Raw genomic sequence first — 21,304 nt, forward strand, 5'->3', positions numbered from 1 at the left:
ACTATAGATGTAACAACAATTCAACTTATTTAAACTAACTTTAAGCGATCAAACTAATGAATAGATTCATTTATATCCATGTAAACTTGTGAGTTTCAATCATTTAAAATCATTCATCATAGATGTAATAACAAGTGAAACACATTAGATTGACTATAAGGGATCAAATGAATTACTTGAATCCCATTCATTTTCATACAAACTTGTGATTTCAATTCACTAAATCAATCAATATGGATGTAACAACAAGTTAAGCACATTCAATTAAGAACTAGATCTAGATTTGTCATGAATTATCATCCCAGATTGAGGTAGGGCTTGGCTTGGAAGTTTAGATTTAAATTCAGATGAGTTCGAAAATATAGTGAATAACCAAATTAGAGAGTAATTGGATCAGAACTGCGATAAATTGAAGTATTTAGACCCAGAATTGTCGAAAATAATTGTGAAAATGCTAGATATATACGAAACTTGAAAATTTTGGGTAATTACAAGGTTCTGCCAATTTATTTTGGATCCTATGGAATATCAATGGGGATCTGTCAATAGAATGTTAGGATTCTTCAAAGCTACATTCACTATGGTCTAATCTTCAAAGTTCAAACCATCCAAGAACAAAGAAGTTCATATACATGGCGATGCGAACGGAGCTGAATGCCCAAATGATCGATCGATGGTCAACATTTATGCAGCCTTCTTGCGACCAAATCTTGTTGCAGAAAGTTCAAAAAAACAGCAAGTTGTTTCTCAATGTAGCATAGAGGCCGATCGAATGTCATGCAGTGGCCAACATAGCAGAAGATGCAACGTGGTAGACATATTTATAGTTGAACTTGGAATAAGAACAAAAAAACATAGCAGCCATTCCAACTTTTCATAATAGAAGGCAGCACATTAAAGTGGATGTTCATTTTGTTAGGACAAAGTTGCTCAAGGCACTATTGTTGTGAGACGAACATCATCCAAAGAACAGATTGCAGATGGGCTTACAAAACCATTAAGCTCTCATGACTATCATGTTAATCAAAGCAAGGTTAACATAGGAGCATCTAGGGGCTTATCCAAAAATTTTTCATGAGGGGGTCTGAATTAAAGTTTCTAAATTTTAACTGGGACCAAAATACCATTTTCCAAAATTTTTATATAGAACAAGTGAATTTTTTTTAAATTTACATATAATTTTGGTTTTTTCAAAAAAATTGAAGTAGGGCAATGGCCCACGCAGGCCCCCCTTGTCCTGCCGCTAGGAGCATCCATATGGGTCCAGCACCTAAGGGTTTGGTACCTTTTTCTTAGACAAAAATACCAAACTCGCTGCCCCAATGACTGCCATTTGAGAGAGAAAGTTGTGTGCGCAGTGCGCACGTTACATGGTAAACGATGGATGGACATTTTGGTCATTTGTTAAAAAAAGAAATGTGAACTATAGTCTTTTTACTTTTTTCATTTCCATTTTTGTCTTTACGAAAGTTTTTTCAGTGTGAATTAAGGGTATTTTAGTCATCATCAACCAAACTTGCACATGAAAATTTGTGCACCAGTATGGCGCATATAACCAGTCAGCTATTTGATGCTTTCCTTCTCAGTTTAGATGGTATTATTTGTTCACTGCATGAAGTATTGTAGCATTTCTTGGACAATCCATGGCATGATGTATCTTCTTCTGTGACATACGGGATACTCAATTACTCCATAGCAGGACGCCACCACAGTATTATGGATGCTTGATGATTTGAGCCAACTCTGGTTCACTCTTGACGTCTCTTAGTTAAACTCGGATCGAGCTCAACTCATCTAATAAATGAGTCGTGTCTGGGTTAAAGTTAAGTAAATGAGTAGAGCTCAAGCTTGGCAAGCTCCATTTACATAAACTTGAGTAAGATCAAGACCAATAAGATAAGGTGTAAAAGATAATTTGCAATATCATCACGACAATAAACAGCAACATCGGATTCCCCCCTTGCTAGCAAGTTCCAACTCTCAAATTCTAATCTGGCCGTTCCTACTCATGTTCAAATTGAATTTTCTTTTCTTCTTTTTTAAATATTGTCCGGCTAAGCTCCAGCCCAATTTTTGCCTGAGTTTAGTATCTGCAGTTTGAGTTCGAGCTAGTCCACTCAATGCTTGTCTTGAGCGTTCGAGCCAAGTTCGATCTTGGCTTTTGAGACAAGAACAAATTAGAGCTGGCTCACCTTGGCTCGAACCTGCCATTCTTGGCAGTGCCTTTGTTTTGAAAGGAAAAAAGTTGGTAAAAGTGACTTGTTTAAAGCGTCTTCAAGTTCGAATCTAATTAATGTTTAAAGACCACTAACAAACAGGGTCACGAGTGGAAGTTGCTTGGTTCCGAGGGTTTGTGCGAGCTTTACAATTTAAAAAATTAAGATTCTCTTCTTTTTAAACGTGGTGTACTTATATGGAAGAAGGTGTACTTGGATATCAATTTTTTAACTTTTATGAAGTGTATTTATGTGCTTGTAATGTGTTTGTCTCCAGTTTATATTTGCGCTCAAAATTTGACTGTACAGCATCATTTAGAATATATAATTAAGTACTTAGCCTTAGAGTCAGTGTTTCTACAATCTGTTTTAAAATCTTTATTTTGGTCGTGACTTTTTTTCTGGTCGAATTATAGTAATTACTTTTCATACTTAATTTAGATTATTAAGCTTACAAATAGGACTCATGATTTCAAAATTTATTGCACAATTTAATATGGCACCACTTCTTCTAGTTCAAAAATGCAGTTAGTATTTTTGTATGTGCCAATTGTAGCTGTGCATGATTAAATTTAGACTAGGAGAAGGGTGAGCTTGAGGGGCTGTTCGGTAAAAGTAACACCAAGTTGTTGTTTCACTAACTTGCCCAATTGTTGCATGAATATACTCCATTTTTTCAAGCAGATTTATGGGATAATAACAATGTATCATTGTTGAGTCCTAAAAAACAGAATCCAAAACATGTCAAGGGATTTTAGTAGTTGAAGGGACAGCTTGGCTTCCAACCTAGAACTTGCACTAACGATTTGGAAGTAGTGTTGACACGAGTCGAGCCGAGCCGAGCCCAAGTTTGGCCAGCTAGAGCTCGGCTTGACTCTTGGTTTGGTCAGCTTGAGGTCGGCTCAAACTCGAGTCGAGCTTTGCAATGGTAGCTCGAGCGTGACTCGACCAATTGTATTTGAGCTCGAGATTGACTCGACCGGCTTGTTTAACTCGATTAATTGCTTGTTCTAGTCTTCCATATGCTTCATGGAAAAGGGTGACATTGCTTCATGTATGAAATATGGAAGAAGACAGTAGTAGCAGAAGGTTGCTAAGGAAAAGGAACAATCATAAGTTACAAAAATCTAAAAAAAGAAAAAAAACAACCTTCAGCCTGAAGACCTAGAATTGGTTTCAGTCTCAAAAACACCTGGAGGTTTGGGTAAGAACCCTCGCTAAGAGCAAGGGGTTGAGAGAATACAGACCTTTTTGCTCAAGCGAGGGTTTGAGGGAGGACAAGCTCACTCGAAGAGGTTAGAGAGAAAACAGACATTCGGTGGGTTTCAGAAACCCTTCCTCATTTTGCTTGAATGACCAGTCGCTTCTCCTCACTTTCTTCCTGAGCCATTCTCGTTTTCTTTTCCTGGTGGCTAGGTCTGATGACATTGTCCCAGCTCTTTTCTTTTCTTCTTCCTTATTCCATCTTTCCCCTTTCTCTCTCTTGCTGGTTCTGTGAGCCCTAGTTTCTACTGTTACTGATCTCACCAGCGGGTTGATTTAATCGGAAACGGAACTTCGCAGGGCTCGGGGTCCTTTCTCGAAACCCTAGATTTTTCCACAACTGTCTCTCTCTCTTTCTCATAGTTAGGTAAGGTTTTCGATTATCGTTCTCCGTAGGACTTTTCTTGCAGGTTTCTTACAGCCTGTTTGGTTGGAGGGAATGGGAAGGAAAGGGAGGGATTGAGCAATCCCTCCTCTGTTTGGTTGGCTAATTAGAAAGGAGCGAAAGGGAGGGAAAGGGGAAAAGTGTGTTTGGTTGGCAAGGGAGGGAAAGGAAAGGGAAGGAAAGGGAGCGACAGTGTAGTGTAAATGCAATCCCTCTCAAATCGGACGGATTGGGAAGGAAAGGAAAAGGAGAAGGTAGCAAAAGTGTTGACTGCACACAATACCCCTTCAATGTTTTTTTTTTCAACAAAAAAAAGGAGGAGGAAGAGCCGAGGCCTCCTCCCCTACAGAGCGAGAAACAGGCCGCTCGTCCCTACCGGACCTCCTCCTCCTTTCTAAACACCCATTTTCTGATGGTACGTTCTTTTCTTCTTCTTCTTCTTCTTTGAGGCCTCCTCCCCGGCCTCTTCTTCTTCTTCTTCTTCTTTGTTTTCATTATTTATTTATTTTTTTGTGGCGACGAAGACCGGACCTCCTCCCCATCCTGTCTCTCTTCTTCATGGCGATGGAGGCAGGTGGTCGCTGCCAAGAGGGCGGCCACCAGCTGCCCCTATTTCAGCAGCAGGGAGGGCCCGGTGGCCCTTTTTCTTCTCTGTCACCTGATTTTCATAAGGAGCATCAGCAGGTGGGGGAAGGAAGAAGCAATGGCATGAAGATGATGGTGAAGCTGGAGATGGCGATCATCCTCCACCACATGGTGCTCAACTTCCAATGGATGCCCTTTGAGCAGGATCACCCCATCGCCTTCCCCTTTGTCGAATTCCCCAAAGGCCTCCCCATTAGAGTCCACAAGCTTCCTGCCACCACAGTCGATTCGAATCCATGAGTGGGAATGGATTCATAAACAGCTACATCGTCTCTATCAATCTCTCCATCTCACAGCGATGATTAGCTCTTTTTGAGAAAGCTGCACGGTTTCCTTTTTCACCCACACATACCTTGATTTTATCGCACTTGGAAAAGGATCGGTCGCCTCCAACGGTCTCTTGTTTGAGTACCAATTGAGCTAGTTTGGGAGGTATTCTCGGTTTTATCTTGCCTAATGCCTACTCGAGAAACGCATCGCATTCTTAATTTTTTAAACATCTTGATTGGGGTATTATTGTAAAGAATTATAAATTATATCCTTTCCTTTCCTCTTTGTAGTCTATACAAATGTGATTTTAACCATTCCTTTCATTATTATCCAAACAAGCTTTTTAATCACCTCTTTCCTTTCCTTTCCATTCCATTCCTTTCCCTACCCTTTCTCTTCCCTTCCCTTCCCTCCCTTCCTTTCCCTCCCTTTCCCTCCAACCAAACATTGCGTTAGGGAAGTGTAGTTCAGAGAAGAGGGTTTTGATAGATTCTGATTTCAGCGCAGCACGTCGTTTTGTTTTGAGACTGGGGATCACACATTGAGGGATTCAGGTAACGGATTTGGTTGGTCTGTGTTGGGGAGGAGTTCGGCGACGGGGAATTCTGTTTTTCTGTGTTCGCTTTGGCTCTTGAAGCTGAAGGATGAACGATAAGGGCCAGATGATGAATCGAACCTATGGAGGGTGGCACGGCGGAGGTAGCAGTGGGACGAGCATGGCTGGTAGGTATCCACAGTCTGGCCGTGCAGGCTGGAAGTCGAAGAAGATGGATATGCGGTGGAAAGGGAGCGAGGGTGCTCCAGCAGCACAACAACAGGGTGTTGTCGGTTACAACCCGCCGAGGCTTCAGTAATTGCAGACTCAGAACAGTCAGATAGCACGGTGATTCTACCCAAAGTGGAAGTTCCACAGGTTTGCACCTAATTGCCTCTCTGGTCTCTCCCTGCCCGGTGACTCATGCTATCTTGGCAACCACAGGTTTGGCTGAACCCCTCACTCGACTGAAACCCTTGCTCGAGCAGAGATCATTGGGTTTTTGAGACCCTCCCTCATTTGAGGGAGAGAGGGTTTTAGAAACCTTGTTTTCTTGAGGCAAAGGACTCCATCATTCAGAGAATGCAGAAAATACTGATGAAAGGAATTTGCTGCAGTAGTGAAGGGCTCGATTTTCCTCCTTTGAAGGCGATGGCATTCGCTACTTTTGGGGCAGGCACCTCGCCCACCTGCTATTGCAGAGATGATGAGATGAACAGGTCCCTGCTATTCTAGGGAACACGGCGAACGGCAACCAGACAACCTCGATGGTGACTGGGTACAATGAAGAGCAAGCAGTCCATGGAGATGGCGAGCAGGGGGGGATCGTTGCTAATAAAACACGTCAATGGAAAATGAAGAACGCTTACTGAGCAGAGGCCTTAGCTGCAGCGAACTGAGCAAATGACGATGGAAATATGGCATCGGAGGATGGAAGAGGAAGATCGTAAAGAGAGAAAAAAAATGAAAAATGACAAATCAATGAGGAAAAGTAAAACGATAAATATCGGTTTCTCGTGCTAACGAGCCGAGTTGGATAAGCGAGCTTAAACAAACTCGAACTTGGCTCGATAACATAAGCTGAATGACCAACTAAAGCCCGGCTCATTGAGTAGAAAAGCTAGCTCGAACACGAGTTTGAGCCGAGCTTTAACAAGCCGAGTTCAAGTTGCTTGGATTGTTCACCCTTATTTGGAAGGATATAGAACCTTGAATTATTGTTACAAGAATCTGCCTCAATTTTTTGGTAGATTCATGGGATGCTTATAAAGCGTCCCTACTGCCAAATAACCCCTAAAAGTTCCTTTAATTCATGTATCTCAACTTTTTAACCCAATCATGTAAATGACTAATTTCTCTATGACTTCACATTTTCTTGACTTTTTTTTGTAGTTTAGAGGCATAACTTAGTTTGACCAACATATTCATGTTGATACATCCCCCTTTCTAGAAGCAACTGATCATGTACCAAAATCATTCCAAGAAACGTGCTTAAGAAAGAAAACACAACTAGAAAATTCTACCAGGCATAAATCCCAGCTTAATTCCCCATTTAATTATTTTCAAGAAATTGTAGCTTCCTTTAGGTCGACAAGATGTATAATCTCGAATTAATACAAAACAAAGTGATGCATAGACTCAAAGAAATTAGATGCACCACAAATGATAAATATCAAACATTTGAGCGTGAATAGAAAGTGGAAGTATCAAGATTAATCTTGCTTGCCTTTTGAAATTGTATATAGGCAAGGGTCGAACCAGAGTTGAAATACAATTTTACATATTTTTTTATATTGGTTATTTCAAAAAATTTAAAATTTACATATTAAATTTTGGTTTTTTTAGATTTTCTAAACAAGAACACATAATAGAAAGTATTTTGATCAACACGTCAGATGGACATTGCATGCATTATTGTAAGGCATATCGTTCGTATCGAAGTGAAACAGTCCGAGATCCAAGATCCACAATATGCAAAACAAAGGGGACGAAGGGGATTAGTTCGGTGGTGCCTCTGTACCCACTCTTTGCAGAGAGTGTGTTCCAACTCCACATATGGTTCCACGGGCCTAGAGGTGTCGTGTTTGACTACAATTCCCTTTTTCTTTGTTTGTTCGTACTGACAAAACCATTCACGCAACTCGGAGAGTTGTCCCATGAGCAACAAAAAAAACAGTGGTGAACCGCCCTTTCCAATTCAAACAACCCTCTTTCGGTATTCAACGTGGATCGGTGTACCGAATCGGTCACAAACAGCATAAAACGGAGTCTATCAAGTACAGAACTCCTTAGACGGACGGTACTGATTCCACGTAGCTCAGAACATCCTTTTATTATCAAGATAAGTCCAGGAAACCATCCCCTGCTCTAAATTGAACAGACCCATTGAACGAGCTAGATCTCTCTATTGGCCTCTATAATATGCAATCTCTCTCTCTCTCTCTCTCTATCATTCTATATATATATATATCAAAACATATAATCAAAAGAAGCAAACACAGAATCTCAAATTGTGTCGAATTACTCAACTGAAGATGAAAAGTGAAAACACACTCCTCTTGTTTACTCAAAACGCGAAAAATGTACACTTTCTTCATGTTCTTTACGCAAGACAAAAAGATAATAAGAAAAAACTGTGGAAAAGGACACTAGTGTCATAACGTGAGGAGGTTAGCAGGCAGCAGGGCCAGAGCCACGCCGTACCAAGACTCGACCCGCTCGAGCTCACCACTGAGCCATCACGGGCCAACGACTGGGCGACGTTGTCAGAGATGCAGCCATTGACGTCCAACCTGACCAAGCCGGTGCCGACAATCTCTGAGCCGAGACACAGGCCGTTGTTTCCGGTGAGCTTGAGCTTGGGGCCCAACCGCTCCACCACCTCCTTCCGGAATGGCACCTGCCCCCTGAGCCGATCGTAGTTGAGGTCGAGGTTGTGAATCAAGGGAAGCCCACCGATTCCAGATGGTATGGCCCCGATGAGCCCGTTGTGGTTTAGGGACAGGTAGGTCAGGTTGCACAGGCGAGCCATGGAAGCTGGGATAGTGCCGATGAGCCAAGTGTAGGCCAAATCGAGGCTGACCAACCCCACCATATGGGTCCAAGCCCTTTAGCTCCCGCGGTGATGCTGGAATCTCAATAGATATGTTGTTGAAGCTCAAATCGAGCTTAGTCGCCTTCGAGAGTTGGCTGAGCTCCGATGGAGTCAAAAGAAATTGAATGGAGGGGCACTTGTTTAAACAAACTCAAATCTGATGGATATATATATATATATATGTGTGTGTGTGTGTATATATATATATAAAGCAATAAATATTTCAGATTTCACACCAGCCACAATGTGGCTAGGCTACTGGTTCTGGCTGAGGTCAAGGACGATGAGCTAGGTGTTCTTTTGAAATTTTCAAACTTAAAACCTAAGTCACCCGGACTCTTCTATTTTACTGCTGCACCCGAGTCACATCGAGTCGGGTGAGCACCGGACATGGGCACGGCTCCAACTCATACCCGAGCCCAATTAGAATGCCATATTACTAAATGACTTATATAATATATGTTGTTGTGATATTTTACTACGCAATAAAATTATTCAAGTATGTTATATACATTGATAACTAAATTATAATAATAATATATTCATGCTTATTCTGTTATATGTATAATAAATTAATAACAATAATAACAATAAAATACCCATACCGCACCACCGCACTTAAATTTTTTATAATGTGCTGCTCTGTCACTCACACCCGCACCCCACACTCAGGTGATAGAGCTTAAATCCAAAGAAAGAAATTAGGTCAAATGGGGAGTTGCTAAGCGAACTTAAAAGAGTCATGCTCGAGGTGTGGCTTGGTCTATCGAATTAAGTTCAAGATGACCTTGTATAGCTAAACACGAGCTCGAGCCAAGCTGAACGAGCTTAATTTTAACTCGCTCCTATATAGCCCTACAAGTGGGTCAAGTGTGTGCTGAAGTGGTGTGAGGTTCCTGTATAGTGAGAGTTCTCACGGCATGAGCAAGTGTTAATGATTCACTTCTTAGTTTTAATATTGACAGCACTCGTATTGACTGTTTTGCCCCCATCACTGTATCGTGCTGAATGCTTAAACCCTAGGATGGGTTTTTCTGTCGAAATGAGATCTTTCTCCTAAAAGATGTTCCCTTCATCCAACTGACCTCAAAATGTAGACAAATTATCCCTGTGGAACTTGTCTTGCTCAAGTTGTTCTTCCACATGCTAAGGTAATAGATGGTATGCTTAGCCCCCTAACACTCAAGTCAATGGTTGGGGTGGGGTGCCAAATGACCCAAGTTAAAAGACAAAAAAAGCCCTTAAGAATTAGAGAAAAAAAAAATGTGGCTCACCTGGTGATCATGAGTTCAGTAGTACCGTCCCAGATGTAGAGAAATGTAAACTTAATCGTTGGCAATTTTTTAAAAAAGAAATCACTTTGGTTTCTGTAAACATTTATAAAAACATTATGGCCTGTAACAGTCGGTTCTTCGAGTGTTTCTTTACACCGGATGTTTTAAAAACAAAATTTAAACTTGGTCACTTGTTTGTTTGACGAGATGTAATTATTTTTTCTGAACTTCATCCATTCCATCTATTATTTGTTTGGGTCGGATTGGGTGTCTATAACACCCTATAAAGGACAAGGTATTAGCGTACGTAAAAACTTTGGTCCGATCCATATTGGTATGTCAAAAATTGAATAAAACGGAAAAAGATAAGAGAGTTGAGTGTCACAGACGTTCATTTTAGTGTTTGCTTGGACCCTCATATGCTGGACAAAAGTGTCTCAAAGGTGCATTTTGGGACCATTCATCCACGAAAGCTATAATAGAGTACCAAATTATATATAAGACTTCTAATTGGGCTCTGATACAGTGGCAATGTTATAGTTGGTGTGGGCACCCCGGCTCATCAAGTTTATCTTATTTGCATATGAGTGCCCCTTAAAGATTGAAATTTAAATTTAGTGCAAGTTTGTGGTTTTTCAGGCTAATGCTCTGAGCCAGCACCATAGTCTTCATAAAGATGTGATCAAGCTTTGTTGTAAATCGATTCCCTTTAGTGCTGACTGGGAATGCGATCAAATCCCTGAGGCTCCGTTTCAGGGTTGGCTTGGATTAGGATTTCATTCCTCATTCTTTCCTACATCATACCTATTGTTTCCATCGTCAAAATCGAAAGACTTAACTTGTACCAGGGCTTCCTGTGTTGTGGGGGTCTCTCTTGCAGAATATGTTTGGATTATCCTTTTTATCCTCTCATGAACTTCTGTTCTTGATTGTTCCCCTTATCGTCTCAAACTTGGAAACAACTAGGCCCATATATAGGAGACAAAAATCCAAAATACAAACAATGGATCTAAAATCCAATATCACAATCTGAATTCGAATTTTGAATCAATTCTGGCTTATTTTGAAAATGTAAGAGCATTTGAATATAAGATTTTTATTTAAAATTCAATCCAATCTGTGTCTGAATCTAAATCCAAATCCAGTTGGATATATATGTACATCCAATTCTGAATCAGGATCCAGTCAGATGTCGTTTATTAAACCTGAATCCAATCCAATTTCTTAATTGGATGTTGAATTTCTTTCCATATCCGATATTTTTGAACTGGTTTGGTTGGATATCCAATTAAAATCAAATATATTGACAACCCTAATTTGGAAGGAATTGGCTCTATATGACCTTTCGGCTATGATTGGCCACCTCCACTCAATGACAAATTCTAAAGTTCCCTTTGTTGGACATTCACAGGTTAATTTTTCATTTTAATTCTCCATTTTTTCTAACTTGAGTTTATTTAGCACACAGAATAATCTTATTTGATCATTTTCTTGGAACTATCATGGCTTGATCAGCCTTTACTCTGCCAAAGATATCAGAGATGGTGATAGCGGCCACTACAAGAAAACCCCTTACCTCTGATGGGGCCTTTTTTCACCACCAACAGAGCTGGGTGAAGCTACGTTCATCGTAACTTGCCTCTGCATATTGGTTCCATTTGGCAACAATAACAGTATGTAACTGTTTCACAAATCTGTCCCAAATATTAAGCAAATTTATGTAATATTATGTTACAACATTCCATGCATAACAATAATGTCCTGTTGTGATTATCTTTGATGATATTTTGTTTTTTTTTTTGAGCTAGATGTTGGTCATTGTTGGCTTATTTGTGTGCTTTAACTTATGGATGCTGGATTTTTGTCATTCCAGTAACATAGGGATCCAAGTACTAGAATCTGTATGTGATGGTCAGATCAACTCAGTGATTAATTATCGTCTATAATCTGTATGACCAATCACCAGGTTTGGTTACTCGCTTGAAGCAAGTTATGAGCATCAGAACTATATGTGGAGCATACTAATTGCGAGATTGAATTTTTATACTCATGTAGAGACCTGAATGTGACAAACAACATTTAGGAAGCACTTTGATAAAATTGAAATCCATTTAATTGATTAAAACATCAATAAAATATGTTACGAAACATTGCCAAAAGAAAGCTCATTAAGTTCATGCTCTTTTGTTGCTATGATTTTCGATTGTTGGTTTTTTGAATTTTGCCTAAATCAAAAAACTATGTTAATGCTTTGAGATATGACACCAGTGACTATTAAAATTCCACAATATCTAACAAGATATTATATATCAATCCAAAATTGTTAGTAGTAAGTTAGACAGACCCACAGTTACTACACACACCAGGGACCGAGGCAGGGGCCTTGGCCCCCCACCATGAAATTTAAAAAAATTCAAACATTGATATGTAAATTTCTTAAACTTTAGTTTAACTTATATAAAAAAATTGAAAAATTGTATTTTGGCCTCCGTTAAAATTTTGAAACTAGAGTTGGGTTCTGACACACATTCTAACATATACAGCACTGATATGCTTGTGCAAGTATTGTTGATCTTATTTTTCTTGTGAATTAAATATTTGAGTACTGGTTATGCTATGCTATAAGTCGCCTAAGAAATGATTGTCAAATAATATGCTTTTTGGCTCCTTCAGTCTTACGTAGAAATTAATCTCTCTTTTTGTGGAGTTTAACTGCTAATGTGTATCTGTGTGTTTTGGCTTGTTTGCTTTTGTGCGCTTTTGAAGGGTTGAGTCAATTCTTGGCAAACATCACCGTGTATATCAGCATTAATTGCAGTTCTTCTGATCTTTCTCCATTGCACCGCAAGCTGTTCATGCAACATAAATTCTGCTTTTGACTAACAAGATAACACAATCAAATGACAGAGAGAAATTCTTTCACTTCTGTTTTCAGAAATTTGGTGGTCATTCTGCCATCGACTGTTGAATGCTTGTTTCTTGGTTGTCATCTATCACAAACTATATGTAAGGGGTGGTTCTTGTCATTCATGAAAATGTTGCATGATTAGTTTCAATATGGGGAGCCACCAACCGATTCAGGCTGATTCTGGTAACAATACATCGATCCTCTAATTTGTGGCAATAAAACTATTGTAAATGTTCAACAGGTAGGGCTGTACAATGAGCGAGTCAACTCGGGTTCGACTTGAACTTGCTTGAAAAAACTCGGCTTGTGCTTGATTCATTTATAAACGAGCTGAGTTTGAGCTTACAAATATACTTGAAAAATAAACAAGTCGAGTTCAAGTTTCAGGAACTCAACTCGTATGGCAAAAGCCATGATAGCATGAATAGCATAGTTGAATAGTTGAGCAAGGACTGGATCAGATTAGCTAGAAATATTATTGGCTTGAATCGGCCGGTTCCTTCAAGTCTTCACTAAGTCAGATTGATCCAGTCTACCTGCTCTTTTTTTAAAAAAAATTGTTTTAATTAGCTTTTTATACGGTTTATTTATTTCTCAAAAGGAATATAATTTTTCATATTTTATGCTGATTCACAAAGAAGTCTTTTAAATCACCGGATCGGCCAACAACATGGAAGTTGCTAGGCAACTTCATCCACTCGTTTCAAAAGCTGATTTTCACAACGTCGCAATCTGACCATGATGGCTAGCTGTGTTGAGTGTCCATTGATTCAATAATTGGACATGAAATTAATGGCTGATGAATGAGATCGAAGGTGGTCAACTCGACCGGTTGTTTCGTTATCTCGTCTCCTTCTTGCCGACTTGACTTTTAAATACCCAGCTAAATCTGAATCTAACTTTTAAACACACAACCGAATCCAAATCACATTATGATAAGTTGAAGACTGACTTTTGTATTATGTGAATATTGGATATAAGACATTTATTTTAAACTGTATTTGAATAAAAAAATGCAAAAAAAAGTATGGTATTTTTTTAAAAAGATTGAAAGAATATGAAAAGGAAGGAAAACCACGTTTTTGTTTATGGCATTCTTGTCAAAAAACATTATCTGTTTGCCATTTTATTCAGCGGACTTATTTTTCATGTTTTATCACTGTTTTTTTTTTAAAAAAAAAAACAAGGTGACTTTTTTTATGATTATATTTAGTACCTAATTTTGGTTGTCATCTCTTACAACGTATATGTAAGTGGTGGTTCTCATCATTCATGAAAATGTTGCTTGATTAGTTTCAATATGGGGAGCCACGATAGCACGAATGGCATAGTTGCTTCAACTTTTTGCTAGCACGACTGAATCGGATTAGCTAGAAATATTATTGGCCTGAATCAGCCGGTTGCTTCGAGTCTTGGCTAAGTCAATTTGATCCAGTCCACCTGTTTAAAAAAAAGGTTTTTAATTAGTTTTTTATGCTGTTTATTTATTTTTCAAAAAGAATATAATTTTTCATATTTTATGCATATAGACAAAGAAGTCATTTAAATCACCAGATCGGCCGACAACATGGAAGTTGCTAGGCAACTTCATCCACTCGTTTTAAAAGATGATTTTCACAAATTAAAAACCTTTGATGAAAATTATGTTATTTTGAAAAAGGAATAAACAACTTGTAAAAGATAATAGAAAACAATAAGTTTTTTAAAGACAAAAGACTAGATCAAATTGATTTAGCATAAATTTGAACAAACCAGCCGACTCAAGTAACTTTTGGAAAAAAAAATGCCACAAGGATACACTTTTTTACAGTTTTTTTGGTTTTTTCCCGCTTTTTTTTATTTTATACATTTTTACATACTTTTTTAGTGCTAAACTGCTCGTTTCCAACTTCTAATTTTTATTTGTTTCTCATCTATTTATGTTTTTAAATTGCCTACCATTCAACTTATTTTTCCTTAACTTTTAAGTTTTACTTAAATTTTTTAAAAATTTACCACACTTTTCCTGTTTTCTCCATGTTACCATATTATATGATAGAAAAACCTCACCATTTAAAAGGTGGACAGTATATCTGTGACTATGGTAGAAACCAGTTTGGGATATCTTGGGAAAAAATAAGCTCAATTGAGAACTTTGATTTGGGATTGAATAGAATTGAAAGTGGTAAAGGGAAACAAGAAAGAGTCTCATTGATGTAATTATGAGCCATGCCCCTCAATTTGGAAATATGAAACAATGTGTTCCAAAGCAGTAAGACCCGAGCCTTCTACCACTTGAAAAAAGAAAAAGAGAAATTTTCTGGAAGAGAATCTATACATAAATTGAAGACATTGAATTCCTGCTCATGCATGTTCTGCATAACAAATTGGACAGGCATGGCAACCACCGGTTGGTCACCTCAAGCGCTTGTCTTTCTTTTATGTTTTTCTTCCTTCACCTTGATTGTGGCTCTCGGCCAAGGGGAGGTGCCCTCAGCCCTTCTTTCTCTGAGCAACCTGACTGATCAATTCGGATTGCTGTCTTTCAAATCTCTTGTCACTAAAGACCCTTATAATGTGTTATGAAACTGGAATTCCAATATCTCCTTCTGTGTGTGGAATGGAGCTTCATGCAGTCCTAGTTCACAAAGGGTCGATGGTCTGAACCTTAGCAACACAGTACTTGAAGGTACTCTCTATTCATACATTAGCAATCTCTCCCTCTTACAGGTTCTTGATCTTACAAATGACAGTTTCCATGGTCATCTTCCCATTAATTTTAGTTGCCACCCTCAAATAGAAAATCTTTCTCTAAGAAAAAACAATTTTGAGGGGTTGATCCCACAAACACTGAGCCATTGTCAAGGTCTCCAAATAATGTCATGTTTGCATCCCAAAATTTTTTGTTGGTTTTGGAGTACTCCAGAAAAATGACGTTTTGTTTTGAAATAAGAACGGAAGGGACTCACCCGTCGGTATGATGATCGACCATTCCTGGTGCCTTTACATAGGGTAATCAATCCAAGGGCTATGTTCATCATTGATGAATTCCTTTTAACTTAAACATCCATTTGATTCTATATGTGGTGTAGAAAAATGTTGAAAGTTTGATGTTTCAAACTTTTGAAAATATTCTTGAATAGTTGCTTGAAAATGTGAAATGTTATGGAAAAAAAGTGGAATTAGTAAATACTATTTGAAAAGCTTGAGAAATCATTTTGAAATCACTTTAGTGTTCTCTTAAGACTTTAAGTAGGTTTGAGATTTTGCTATAATTTGGTTACCACCAACTTAGAGCTCGATCTCATCTTGCTTAAGTTCCTTTGGGGAGGTGCTTGTGATCATAAGTGAAATTAAGTGGGTGAGCATGCATGAATGCATTGATCCTACATGATTGGAAAGAAAAATCATTCATTCCTACCATAACATTCATCTAAGAGCATTCCTACCATAACATTCATTTAAGATTTTTGCTTTGGATTGGGGTTGTAAACCATAACATTCATATATAAGAAGGAAAAGTTTTTGAAAATGGATTGGGGTTGTAGACCATCAAACATGAATCTAATATTGGGTCATTACTTGTTTTTTGGTCTTAGTGAAGTAAGTAAATAAAAGATCATGAGAAAATGTTTAAAGGAATGGAGGATATGCAATATTCTTATAAAAAGAAAGAGAGAGAGAAAAAAAAAGACTTCAAAGATCATTAGATGAAAGATTTTGAAATAAAAGGAGATATATATTCTCCATATGTTTGTATAAGTATTTGTATAAGCTTTTAAAAATGAATCTTAACTTAAATAGAGAGGGAAAGAAAAAGATATATATATATATAATATATATACATATACATATATATATATATATATATATATATATAAATAAGAAATTTGTAGGATAAGACATTCATCTTGAAAAGAGGAACAAAAAGTTATAGAGAGAGAAAATATAACACATGTATATTTGCATTCATATGTATATGAAAATTTAAAAAATAAAGTGTAGAAACATAAAAAGAAAAAAGAAAATCCTCATGTACACATATATGTATATAACATGTATATACATACATTTCTTCATGAGATTTAAAATCAAGAAATGGAAAACAACCGACTTCATGTTTTGATGTGGGCCAGAAGGGAGCTTGGACTCATGCAAGAGCTTAAGATAAATCTCCAAAGCCACAATAGAGATGGTATTTGCTTTTAAAAATATTTTGTAAAATATGATTTATATACAAGCATAAAATGTTATTATATGGTTTGTTACAAGGAAAAATCTTCCACCGTTAGGTATGGTAGAAAATCAAGCAACATAACGAGGCACTCGTTAGGGTTTTTAATTGGATGATTAAGAAGGAAACTATACGCAATGACATGAGAATGCATTTTTAACATATACATATTCGTGAAGGTTTCCCCAGGTTGGACAAGTCCCAACCTTGAAAATTAATATGAATATAAAAATAAAGAACCCCAAACCACACTCTCATTCCCATCGTACATTCACATATAAATGGAAAACCACACAACTATGCATGAATAATATATATACAAATTTCAAGGAAGGAAAGAGAGAGAGAGGGGGAGGATGTTGGAAAGAGAGAAGTCCAACTAGGAGGGAGGGCATGATCTAACTACGAAATGATATACCATCTCATCTTCCCGTGCTCCCGGTGCCTTTGAGCATAGCCTCTTGTATTTAAAAAATAGGTTGAGTGTTATCTCCTTTTGCTATGGGGTGATGAAGATGAGAGAAAAATGAAAATTGAAACAATGCTATATTGAATAAAGAGAAAATAAGATTTAATCATGAAATGAAAGATCATCTCATCTTTCCATACTCCCATTGCACTTGAGCATAGCCTCTTGTCTCTAAAAAGAGGTTGAGTGCTATATCCTTTGGCCATGGGGAGATGAAGGTGAGAGAAAAATGAAGAAAGAAACAATGCTATATTCAATAAAAGAGAAAACATGATTTAATCCTGAAATGAAAGATCATCTCATCCTTCCATGCTCCCGGTGCACTTGAGCATAGCCTCGTGTCTCTAAAAAAATATTGAGTGTAATGTTCTTTGGCCATGGGAAATAAAGATGAGAAGAAAATAAAGAAAGAAAGACATTGTTATATTCAATGAAAGAGAAAACATGATATAATCATGAAACGAAAGATCATCTCGTCTTACCATGCTCTCGGTGCGCTTGAGCATAGCCTCTTGTCTCTAAAAAGAGATTGAGTTCTATCTCCTTTAGCCATGGAGAGATGAAGATGAGAAAAAAATAAAGAAGGAAAGACAATGTTATATTCAATAAAAGAGAAAACATGATTCAATCATGAAATGAAAGATCATCTTATCTTTTCATGCTTTCGGTGCACTTGAATATAGCCTCTTGTCTCTAGAAAGGGATGGAGTGTCATCTCCTTTGGCCATGGGAAGATGAAGATGAAAAGAAAATAAAGAAAGGAAGACAATGCTATATCCAATAAAAGAGAAAACATAATTCAATCATGAAATGAAATATCATCTCTTCTTTTCAAGCTCCCGGTGCACGTGAGAATAGCCTCTTGTCTCTAAAAAGAGATTGAGTGCTATCTCCTTTGGCCAAAGGGAGATGAAGATGAGAAGAAAATAAAGAAAGAAAGACAATGCTATATTCAATAAAAGAGAAAACATTATTCAATCAGGAAATGAAAGATCATCTCATCTTTCCATGCTCCCGGTGCACTTGAGCATAGCCTCTTATCTCTAAAAAGAGATTGAGTACTATATCATTTGCTATGGAGAGATGAAAGATGAGAAGAAAAGAAAATAAGAGAGGAACCTCTTGTCTCTAAAAAGAGATTGAGTACTATCTCTTTTGGCTATGGGTAGATGAAGATGAGAAGAAAAGAAAATAACAAAGGAATGAGGGGGATGATGATTACATATCTCTAATGAGAAATGACCTAGGGAAGATGAACACCTTCACTTAAAGATCCCCCTGAGTGGAGCTTTAAGATGATGCCTCCAAGAGAGTTATGGCTTGCTCCAAGTTGGAGAGGAAGAGGAGAAATGGAAAGAGGAAGAGGGAGAGAGAGAGAGCTCAAGAGAAACCCTAAGTCTTCAAGTGGGAATACTCTAGAGTTTCTCCCAAGGGCGAGTCTTACCCAAGACGGGGGGATTGTGGGGGTATTTATGGAGGATTTTGGAGCCAAAACCCAAATTTTGAATTTTTTTGAATTTCATAACATTTTCATCAGAATTTCATGTATATTGAATTATTTTCAATTTTTTATAAAAGAAATAGGCTTCAAATAAATGGGATTGGCCATTAGCCCTATAAAAACATTTTCTGATGTGGCAGGGCTGTTGCCCACCCAAAAAGACTAAAACCGCCCCTTGGAGGTCATTTTTTTGTCAAAGGGTGGGGGGGATGGGCAAATAACAGTGCCCAGACGCAACAGCACCGGGCGCTGTCCCACGCTAGAACTCGAACATTTTTTTTAAGTCAAATAAAATTTAATAAAATCTAATAAAATAAATATGAAATAAAAATATTGTTTAAACATTCATTTTTATTTAAAATATGTAAAAAAAAATTCTTTGTTAAAGAAAAATGGGCGGTTGACTCCATTTTGAGCAACTCCGAACTCGCTCTAAATCTGATTTTGGTTTAGTCGATTGTAGACTCGTTCGAGCATGCAACTTGGGTTTAAAAAGACATTTTGGCCTGAGAAATGAGTTTTTAAAACAAAGGGAAGGTCTATGCATGCGCGACACTCAAATTTTGTCGTTTCGAACACGATTCGAATTTTGGATCTGAAATGCTCAATTTGGATCTGAACTTAGGTTTGGGATCTATTTTGGATCTTGAAAAATTTTGGAAAAATTTGGGGTGATTACATGTTAGCACCACATAACCAATTCTATGGAAGCATTCCAGAGTTCCTAGGCAGTCTGCTGGAACTCAAGCACATAAACCTTTATGGTTACAGGCTCACGGGAACCATTCCAATCATTGTTGCCAACCTCTCAAAACAGGAGTTCCTTGATATTGTTTAAAAAACATATGCACGGGAACATTCTTTTCGAGTTGGGAAGCTTAACCCACTTAACATTATTTAATGTGGAAATAAACAATCTCACTGGTATACTGCCTGGGAGCTTGTTTAACATATCCACTCTTCAGTCTTTGAGTTTGGTGGCCAATCAACTAAGAGGGCATCTCCCTAAAGATGTTGGTTGCTTCCTGCCCAATCTCCAAATTCTGATTATGAATAGCAACAATTTTAATCCAATGGAAGTCCATTCAATTTACATTGCAACGTAAAAAAAAACGGGAATTTAGCCTACATAATTGGGCTATGGAATTTTTTACTCAAAATAGACTTCAATATTGCTAAATTCTAGTTTGGCTCCAGCCATGGGTCATTACATAAATAACATTGTAGGTGGAAACTGTCTCAAATGTGTTTCACTGGATAATTTGTCTTAAATGAATTGTCCAGTGGAAAACCAAGGCATGGTTTTCAAACAGTGTAAGAGAAAAAAAAATGAGAAAAGCTTGTCCAGGTCCTACTGAAGAGATAAATCATCGTCAGAACTTGAGTCAAAATCTATTATGAGATGCTTTGTCCACCCCAACAATGTATATCCATTCTTGGCGGCTGAGCACAAAGGTCACTGGAATTGGAACGCCGTATTTGGTTAGAACAAGAAAACACAATAAAATAAAAAGAAGACTGAAGAATAACTAGTGACATGAAAAACCATTTTCACACTGTCATAAAACACAATGTAAGTTTTGCACCACTACTTAAACAAAATGTGTTTGCCAATAGCAAAAAGTTGTTAATAACTTAAGCTTGTTTTAAATTGATAAAAATGACTAATAGACCCAGGACAAATTATACATATATTAGTTTGTATTAGCTTAAGGCATGTTTTCAGGGGGTTATGACCAGCCATCAATTGGCCAAAATGTAGATGGATATTGGGCTAACCCATCCAAACTTTTGGTACATTGAATTAAATATCTGTTGCGAAACATGACATTCACACTTGATTTTGACATTGCCAAAACCACAGTATTAGATTTTTTTTTGTACTTATATATTTTTTAAATAGAATTCTGAAAATTGTAAGTTGGGGGTGCTTCTAGGAAGGAGGGGAAGCATGAATGGAGGAATTCAACTTTTTAATATAAAAAACTCGGTTAAGATGAAAAGCTCGCTCCATAATCACTTATCTTTCTTTTTCATTGTTTACTGTTTTTTTTCTTTATTTTCTTATTTGGAGCAACAGAGTGTGAGTTTGTTATTGAAAAGAAAAAAAAATTGGTTCCAGGTTGCAACAATTGCATGGTTTGAAGCCGATTCTGTTTGCGGTAGTCATTCTGTTGCAATTCCTTTGGTGCTGGTTCTTCCATATATATGCCGCTTCTTCCAATGCATTCGGCAATACAAGGATGCAAAGGAAAAAAAAAACGTCTTTTTGATGGTAACAATTTTTATTCATTCCATATTTTTAGCCACGAAGATATGCTGCCTACACTAGAAATGATATACTGCAATGGAACAGTTAAATACTAGCTAACTGGAACTTGCGTGTCAAACTCGAGCCATGCTGCACTTTTCCGTAGCAACTCGGGAAAGAAAATTAGAACATAGGTAACTGCAAAACAACGGGCCACTACTTACACAGATATTGAGATGGAGAGAATAATGGTGCCTTCATGCAGATGCAGACCAGCAAA

This window comes from Nymphaea colorata, chromosome 11 (genome assembly GCF_008831285.2).
Source record: "Nymphaea colorata isolate Beijing-Zhang1983 chromosome 11, ASM883128v2, whole genome shotgun sequence".
In the NCBI taxonomy this organism is placed as follows: domain Eukaryota; kingdom Viridiplantae; phylum Streptophyta; class Magnoliopsida; order Nymphaeales; family Nymphaeaceae; genus Nymphaea; species Nymphaea colorata.